Here is a 9875-nt window from a genome sequence, read left to right as displayed (position 1 = left end):
TATATAGTGTGGTGTGTGTGTGTGTTGTGTGTGGTGTTGTGTGTGTGTATGTGTGTGAGATATTGGTTGTTTTGTATGAGTAAGCACATTGTGAGCAATACAAAGCTAATTCCTCGGAGTTTTTCATACCTGGAAATAAAGTGGTTTGATGTGTCACGTTGATTATCTATCTACAAATCGGGATTTCTCTGTACCTGCTGTGGCCCTACACTGCGCAGTACAGCGGGTTTTGAGGGGACACTGCAGTAGTCTTTTCAAATGTGTTGAAAATATCTTTTGTGTTGTGTCTATTTGCATTGCGTTCTTAATTGTCAGTGCGTTGAGCTCTAGGGCCACCGTATCCTTGAGTAAAAGAGTTGCGTTTGAATCCTTTCAGGTTCAGGTATTTTGTAAATGGTCTCTGCTGGCCTGTTATTGTTCCCACACCTAAAATACTACAAAAACCCATTTTGTTATGTTATCCAGGCATTTGATGTGAATATGAATTCCACTGTCAGCCATGGTGGCAGTGAACTCCTGAAGATGTCTTACCAAATGGTTTGTCCACATCCAGGGTCAGGTAAGTGAAATGGGTTTAAAGGTTCAGGTCACCATTTTGGTCCACCAATTGTGTTTAGCAAAGTCCTCATTTTCTATCTCTATCCACAATGTTTCATTTCCCAGACTGCTCGGGGACCTGGAAATTTGCCCGAATGTCCCTAAGTGTCCGTCCCTCCTTTCTTGTGACGACGTTGTAAACTCGGTGGATTATTAGGAGTATGGTTAAAGGATATTTTCACCATTGGAAGAATGAATATGTCTTTAAAGTGGGTCAATCATGTTTTTAAATTTAAAAAAAAAAAATTTATGGTGCCTTCTAGGCCGAGAAAAGCAGAAATGTGTTTTGGCTCAGTGGATGAAAGACACCAAATCCCAGAATGCACTGCTGTTGCTGCACTCCAGTCCACTCCCAAGCCACGCCTACTGGTTAAAGATATAGACAAACAGGGGGCATTCAACTCCACTCAGGGTGTTTTCACGTGGCTCAAGTGGTGTTACACATGTAAAATACATAAAAACCTCATTATACAAAAAAGACATACGACACAGGCAGATACATTTAGTGTGCACACATTATAGGCTCCGTAAAGTTCAGCAAACATGGGTAGAGTTGGCGCTTGGAGTGATGTAAACACGTTGTGACTGTGGGTTGAATGTAGAATGGTCGGCATGTAACAGTCCCTAACTGCACCACCGGTGAGCAGTAGTTGGATAAAAGCCCCCCCATGTCTGCACCTGTCCGTGTTAACACAGCCCACCTTCACTAGTCTGACCTGAAGGCGAGCAGGCCTCGTAGCTGGATAGTCCGGTACACTGTTGGTCAGCCTTGTTCACAAAAACCGCCAGTCTCTGAACTGGCGTGGAGTTTGTTGAAGTTGGATGTCGTCCAGCTTGTTGTCTAATGATCGGACAGGTGGCGCTAGCGTTAGCTTTTTACTAGCTTCGAATCTCTGCACTGAGTCCACGTTTCCGCTTCCAGCACACCGCCCCGATGTACCCTTACCGGCTAGTGGCATGAGCGACACCGCTGGCTGAGATACTGGTCACCGTAGCAGGCGAAGCTTGTAGTGCATCGAGTATTCCGTCTGTAATAAATTCACCTGAATATTCTCCAACCTGTACCAATGTATCCGGTGGGCACATGTCTGGTGTTTGAATTAACCTAATTGTGTACAGTTAACTGCTGAAAAGAGAGCGCTGTGGCTTAGCTCCAAGAACGGATGACTTCTTCGAGTGAAGACAGTGAGCTAGATATCTGTCCAATCTGAGGACTATGGTTACCTGGTCCTCAGATCTCTGCAGGGTAAATACAGACAGCTAGCTAGACTATCTGTCCAATCTGAGGACTATGGTTACCTGGTCTCAGGTCTCTGCAGGGTAAATCCAGACAGCTAGCTAGACTATCTGTCCAATCTGAGGACTATGGTTACCTGGTCCTCAGATCTCTGCAGGGTGATCCAGACAGCTAGCTAGACTATCTGTCCAAAAGAGTGCTCTGTTGACGACTAAAACTAACACACATGTTCCACCAGACCAGGTCCTTTCTGAAACCATTAGCAGAGGCACCGACATTGTGTTCATTTGGCGCCGCCCGAGACAATTGCTAATGGTTTAAAGATATGGAATAAACAAGAGCACGTTTTTTTTTCAACCATCCGGAATGCTGTATGGACTAGACAGCTTTCCTCCACAGCGCTGTGAGAAGGTCTGGCATGCCGAGATACGTGGGACTCACCCAAATCTTGCGGAAGAGGGTGGTTTAACAGGGTCTGCGGCTGGGAGCGGGTGTCCAAAAATAAAGTACTGCAGCCGACTGCCGATCTGAGGTTCGCCTTGCTAAGTTCTTACTGTTCTAACACTCGTTTCACGAAGCTGTTTGTAGTTTGAGAAAACCATCTCATGGTGTTCCACCCTCTCCGATAAATGGTTCTCCTTTCCCAGTGTGGTAAGGTCCTCGGTCATATCGTCATGCAGATGTTTGTAGAGCCGACCATGTTGAAACGGAGGTGCACGACCACTTGCCGTGACAAGAAAGGCCAGCTGCGGTGATGTCATTATATGGATCACGCAGCTTGTCCCGGGAACATGGCAGTAACATAAACCTAGCTCTAGCCGTGTCACTCCCCATACTGCACAGTTATTATCTGATACTGATTGTCAAACGACACCAACCTAAATCGCCAACCTGTCTCTCCTTCCCTACAGAGCGTCCCTGACGTTTCTGATGAATGAAGGCATGTCTTCACATCCATTGATGAGCAGTTTTTCTAGTCAACAGAACATCAACGGACTAGCTGGAGGCATCCCCCAGCTGGATCGATCAGGATGTACACACCACCCACATTTTTGGAGGACATACATCTTTTTGGTTAAATTTATAAGTATGATAGTACTGTAGCCAATGGCTTTGTTTGTCTTGGTGTAAATATGTTATACCCTTATAGGGCATAGAATTACTGCCCATGGATTGCTCGGGCTCTTATGTTTGACCATGCAGTGTTATTTTTTAAATTTATTTCTAAGTTGTATATGTGTGCCAAATTTGTTGGTACCCTTCAAATGTTATGTCATGTTTGTTGCATATAAAGGGACGTGACTCATCCGAATACTTCCTGGGGAAAATAAAATTCCACAGGGCAATAATTCAGTTGCCAGTCAGTTTCAAGGTAAAATAGAGTTGTCTGATGTACATGAAGTGATTATTGGTGACTGTAAATGTCTTAGACATGCTAAGCCATATTGGCAACTATGGACCATTCTCCATGTACATGTGTTCAGAGGGACAGGGGAGTTCAGGTGAGAACATTGTGAAACATGACTGATCATGCAGTTTTGCAGCATTGTTGTAGGACACCTACGATGCTGCACCCAGATGTCTAGAACTCTGATGAGATTAAAATGAGGTGTGGGCTTCCGGTGACGTCATGTAGAAGAAACAGCTTAAACGTTAGGCTCTGTTAAGAGTAAGTTAGAAAAATAACGAACTTCAGCAAGAAACACCTTCTAATTTATACATACATGACTACAAAATGAGTGGCCTTCAAGACTAGATCGGGAAACAAGCAGGCGAATTCCAAGGAATTTGACGATAAAAAACGAAGATCGCCAAGCCCAGCTAGCAGCTTTAGCTCAGGCTCGGACCCACCAGATGCTAACGTTACCCAAAAACATGATAAACTAGCGGGCGAGACGCCTATGCTGGAAGAGATGAGAAAGATGCGACAGGAAAATGCCGAGGGCCATAAGCAAACCAAGGAGACACTTGGTCGCCTGGAGACATCGGTGTCCGAAATAAAGACACAACTGAATGACCACACAAGGAGGATTGACGAGCTGGAGGACCGTGTGGGTGCGGCTGAGGAGGTAAATGGGAGGCAACACCGGGTGCTGCGATACCTGCTTCAGCGGGAATCACAGCTAGCAGCCACATGTGACGACTTACAAAACAGGTTACGGAGAAACAATCGACGCATTTTCTAGATTCCAGAGGGAAGCGAAGAAGGGAATGTGGTTGAGTTCGTTAAAGCTTTACTGCCTAAAGTACTGACACTGCCACCAGATCTGGACATAAGGATCGAGAGAGCGCACAAGTCGCTCCTGTCCAAGCCGTTAAACCCAGCGGCGCCTCCTCGCTCAATAATCGTGAGATTTCTGGACGCAGCGGTGAAAGATGTGGTTTTACAGCAAGCGTGGAGACAAGGACGGGTCTCGTTCCAAGACAAGAGGATTTTCTTTGATCAAGATTATTCCCCAGAGTTACAAAGAAGATGGGCAAAAGTGCATGCAGTTACCAAGCAGCTGAAACAGAAGGGCGTACAGGCGAAGTGTCTGTATCCAGCACGCCTGAAGATTAAAATGGACTCGGGAGACAGCACTTTTGCTTCGCTGATGGAGGCATCGGACACCTTGGAGAGGTTGGGTGTCCAGGTGTCTCGCGGAGAAAGGGAGCGCCTTGAAGAAAGGCTAGCAGACGGATGGAGCACCAGCTCGAAGAGACAGAGAGACGGGACGCTGTCTGTAGCAGATCTGAAGGCCATGATGGAACAGGAGCGAGCATGAAGATAAGACAGGTGGAGATAAAAGGTTAAAACTGTTTGAAGGTAACGTAAAGTCATGTAGGAGTAGGACGAGAAAAGACGGAAGGTATAACTGTTAATTGAGAACATGATAAGTTGTCACAAATAAGGAAAGAAAAAGGTAAAATGGAGGCAGTCTGTTTTACTTACACGAGTGAGCTACACTCTGAGACCTTTGTTGCATTCTAGTGTAACACTGGTCTTGACGGCACACGTTGTGCCCTACGTCGCAGAGAACGCACCACTCTCTGTCCTGATGCTATCGGGGGTCAGGCATGGTTACAGTTCAGGGACAATGGCTGGCTGCACTTTTGGAAGTTCTGTTATGTGTTCAAAGTGTTCTTTATGTGTTTCCCCTGATTCAAGAGGTTTAACTACAATTACGTCACAGAAAGGTTACATTGCCCTCATATTTCTGTATGAGAGGTACGTATTCAGAGACGGAGCAGCAATTTATTAATCAGTTTATTAAACTTACTTTTAATGATGACATCATTGACTCTAATAACATATAACATAAAAGGTATAAACAGCCCAATTAAGAGGAAGAAAATTCTGACACAACTAAAGAAGATGCATTGTGCGATAGCCTTGCTTCAAGAGACACATCTCACGGAAAAGGAAAATCTAAAGTTAAAAAGAGAATGGGTAGACCAAGTATATTTCAGCTTTTATGGAATTAATAAAAAACGTGGGGTAGCCATTTTGATTAATAAGTCTGTTTGTTTTAATTGTGAAAAAGTATACCAAGATCCAGAGGGACGATATATTATGATAGTGGGAACCATTGCAGGGAGAAAAGTGAGTATCGTCAATGTGTATGCCCCGAACGAGGATTGCCCATTTTTCTTCAAAAAACTCGCAAATCTTTTGGCGGAGAAGGGAGAGGGCTTACTGCTTATGGGTGGGGATATGAATTGTGTTCTTAGCAATAAATTAGATAAATTACCCCCAACATTCAAATCCCAAAGTAGAATGTCAAAAAGCCTAGCGACTATGATGACAGAACTCGGACTAATTTACATTTGGCGTTATCTCCATCCAAAGGAGAAAGACTTCACATTTATGTCCCAGGTACACGGCAGCTACTCCAGATTAGATCACTTCTTAATAACAAAAAAGAATATTCATCAGGTTAAAGAATGTTCAATAGAGTCAATTACAATTTCGGATCACAGCCCTGTGACAATGGAACTTAACTTGGACTTGGAACCTTGTTTTCGGTATTGGCGGTTAAATGTATCAATGTTAACAGATACGCTTATTCGAGAGGAAATACAGACAGCCATAAGGATTTTTGTTTTTAATGACAATGGAATGGTCTCACCCTCCGTCTTATGGGATGCAGCAAAAGCCACAATAAGGGGCAAAATAATCTCCATAGGATCCAGATTAAAGAAACAAAGGATGCAAAAACAACTTCAGATTGAGAATGAAATCAAAAGATTGGAAAGTGAACACAAACAGCAGGGGGAAAAAGAGCCTTTAGACAAACTTAAAGAAAATAGAAATAAGTTGGATGATTTGTTGACTTATAGGGCAGAGGGAGCCCTCAGATTTATTGACAGGAAATTCTACGAATTTGGAAATAAGGCTAGCCGTTTATTAGCGTTTCAATTGAAAAAGGCTCAGGCGAGCCGTATCATCCCAAAAATTAAGCAACTTAATAGTAATTCAATTGCAACTAGTCCAAAAACAATATCGGACAATTTTGCGAAATTTAATGAACAGTTATAAAAGAGTCCAAACCAGGAATCAACAGAAGACAAAATCCAAACGTTTTTTAAATCAGTAAATATGGCTAAACTCACAACAGACGAAGCCTCAAGTCTAGTTGAGCCTATTAGAGAAGAAGAAATTAGAGAGACTATTGGTAAATTGAAACACAACAAGACACCAGGAACAGATGGGTTTGCAGGAGGATTTTACAAGGTTTTTAGTAATGATCTCACACCCATACTATGCAAGCTTTATAATTATGTCCTAAATTCAGGGAACCCTCCGGAGTCCTGGTCTGAGGCGATCATCACAGTCCTGCACAAAGAGGGTAAAGATCCACTGCAATGTGCAAGTTACCGTCCGATTAGTCTTCTCTGCGTGGACTATAAAATATTGACATCAATTATATCCACTCGAATTCAAAAGTATATAAAAAAACTCATCAATCCAGATCAAACTGGGTTTATCCAGGGTCGACAGGGATCCAACAATGTAAGAAGAGCCCTAAATTTACAATCATTGATGACAAAAGATCCAACCATCCATGCTTCTTGGTTTAGACGCCGAAAAAGCGTTTGATCGTGTTGATTGGCAATTTCTTAAACACACACTAATTGAGATGGGTTTTGGCGAAACATTCGTTAATTGGGTAACGTTGCTCTATAAAAATTCCAAATCCAAGGTTAGAGTGAATGGGTGTTGTTCAGAATTTTTCAAGCTGGAGCGAGGGGTGCGTCAGGGCGATTCGTTGTCCCCCATTTTGTTCATCCTGAGTATTGAACCTCTGGCCGAGACCATACGTCGGGACGACCGCATACAAGGGATCAGGGACGGGGAGGGGGCAGCTCACAAAATTGCCCTCTTCGCTGATGATATCTTATTATTTATAAAACACCCTCTTACATCAGTCCCTAGACTCATGCATTGCTTAAAGGAATATGGCGATATATCTGGATACAAAATTAACCAAAGTAAGTCTGAAGCAATAATGACATCTGGACTACGACCTAGTCAACTTAGTGAGACCTTTCACTGGTCAGAACAAGGATTCAGGTACCTGGGGATAATTCTTACACCCAGGCCCACACAACTGTATGATGCTAATTACACCAAATTGATAAAGAAAATCTAAATTGACTTGTCCCGATGGGAGGTCCTACCTTTATCCCTATAGGGCAGAGTGGAAACTGTTAGAATGAACTTGCTTCCTCGTCTTCTGTTCTTGTTTCAACCTCTGCCAGTAAGAGTCCCAGCCTCAAAATTCGCTATGCTCAGTAAATTAATATCTCAATTTATTTGGCAACAAAAAAGAGCAAGAATCAAACTAAAAACACTTAATCTACCCAAAAACGGGGGAGGTTTAGCTTTACCCAACTTAAAATGCTATTATTGGGCAGCGCAGATATCAGCTATTGTGACTTGGATGGGAGGGGACGAGGAGGCAAAATGGCTTCAAATAGAACAAGGTGAAACTAAAGGTATACAATTATCTACTCTTCCCTTCCTAGACATCAGAGGTGTTAATAAAATGAAAATTGGGAGTGAATGGACCAGACACACCTTAAAAATATGGACAGAAGTTAAAAAGATGCTTAGAGATACAGGATCGGTTTCCAGGGCTATGCCTATTGTGGGCAATATAGACTTTCTGCCTTCCATTGGGGACCAAGGCTTTAAGAGATGGGCAGCTAAAGGTCTTAAAATACTAAACCAATTATTCAATGGGGCTGGCTTAAAGTCCTTTGCACAACTTCTGGAACAGTTTCTCTCCCCACAAAGGATTTATATAGATATCTGCAAATTAGGCATTACATTATAAGTCACAAGGAACGCGAAAGACTGAATAGAAATCAAAATGATATAGAACAATATTTTATTACCATTGCAGAAAAAAACTTTCCAACCCGGAAGCATGTTTCACATTTGTACAAAATTCTCTCAACTAATAATTACCAAAATACCTATAATGTGAAAGGAGACTGGGAATTAGAATCCAATTCTATAATAGAGGATGAACAATGGGACAAATTGTGCGAGGGCAGTCACAAAGGAATTAACAGCCAAATGTGGAAGGAATTCGTTGGGAAAATTGTACTAAGATTTTTCACACCCGTTAGTAATTCGATTTAAAAACCTTCAGCAGCTCTATGTGGAGACGGTGCGGGAAGGCTGGCGACCATACGCAGATTCTCTGGGACCGCCCTGTTATCAGCGAGTACTGGAAGGAATTAGGGAAGAAATGGAGACAATTATAAACAGAGAAATACCTTCAAATGTTTTGTTTATTTACTAGGTATAATACCAGATTTTTCAACGCAGACCAAAAGTATATTTTGCACATTTTACTACTGGTAGCTAAAAAAACTATAACGGCTAAGTGGAAACAAGTTTTGTCACCATCTATAGCAGAGTGGAAGAATGGGTAGAACAAGTGTATTGATGGAAAAAATGACTGCATGTTTACAGCTCAAAGTGGACAAGTTCAATCAAGATGGCATTTGGTGAAATTATATTGGGTTTGTGGTTTGGGCTGTGGTGATTATAATGAATTGCAATCTGTCTGCCATCGGTATTTATTTTTTATTTATTTTTATTTTTTTCTTTGTATGGAATGTAGGATAGGCTTATGTATGCATATATGTGTGTATACTATATATGTATTTTTTTTTTCATTTTGTTGCTGTTTGTTAACTTTGTGTTGTATTTTGGCCTGTGTGTGGGCACCCGGAGGGGAGGAGGAGGGTGTGGGTTTGTGTACTTATGTTATTATGGTGGAGTGTGTGTGCAGTTTTCTCTTAGGGTATGCAAAGTTCAGGTGATCTGGTTATTGTGGGGCATTTATTCAGAAATATGTACATGCAACATCAGTATTTCAGCGATTGTTTCATTGCTCTTGGCTCAGGGAATGTCTTTTGTTTTTGAAAATATTTGAAAATAAAAAGTTTAAAAAAAAAAAAAAAAAGTGAGGTGTGTGTGTGTGTGTGCATTTGTTTGTTCGTTCGTTCGTTATATTAACCCTCTGAGGACAAAAGACACAGTGGTGCAGCAATTCCAAACATTTATTTACTAATTTGAACCTAAGATTTTGGTAAACTCATTTCAAGCACCAAACAATTCATACTATGCATCATACGTTAGGGTTTGTTTTCAATAGAGATTTGAGGAACTTTCAAAAGCAAACATCGTTTCAGCTTTACTGTCAAATTATGTCTACACATCGCTCTGGAAAAATACAGAAAGCTGAGTTTGTTCAGAACATTTTAATATGCAAATACCTTAAAAAGGTCAATTTAAATAGATCAGTGAAAATGCCTTTCAGACCTCAGAGGGTTAATCACCTTTTCATCCGAACCATGAATGATTTCCAGGAATAAAATATATCTACTAAGTGGATTACTAGCAGATCTTTTGTAAAGACATATATAACTTTGGTGCGTGCGTGTGTGTTGGAGCGGCAGTGATCATCTTCAGAGCGAGTAGTGACACAAAGAGTCTTTCTGACCACGGTGGGACATCTGCAGCAGGAGAAGTTAACCCTCT

The 9875-nt window shown here is 41.9% G+C and overlaps 1 long non-coding RNA gene across 1 annotated transcript in view; it reads right to left on the bottom strand.

The window, feature by feature from the left end:
- Positions 1 to 1233: 1233 nt before the first annotated feature.
- The window catches only part of LOC116686259 (uncharacterized), a 19933-nt gene continuing 11291 nt past the window's right edge, over positions 1234 to 9875 (bottom strand). Inside the window, exon 3 of the long non-coding RNA XR_004331202.1 lies at positions 1234 to 1303. This is a non-coding gene — a long non-coding RNA (uncharacterized LOC116686259). The remainder of the gene's footprint in view (positions 1304 to 9875) is intronic.

This window comes from Etheostoma spectabile, unplaced genomic scaffold (assembly GCF_008692095.1).
Source record: "Etheostoma spectabile isolate EspeVRDwgs_2016 unplaced genomic scaffold, UIUC_Espe_1.0 scaffold340, whole genome shotgun sequence".
NCBI classification, from domain to species: domain Eukaryota; kingdom Metazoa; phylum Chordata; class Actinopteri; order Perciformes; family Percidae; genus Etheostoma; species Etheostoma spectabile.
The sequence above is the reverse complement of the archived record's forward strand: the minus strand, read 5'-3'. Positions and strand labels throughout refer to the sequence as shown.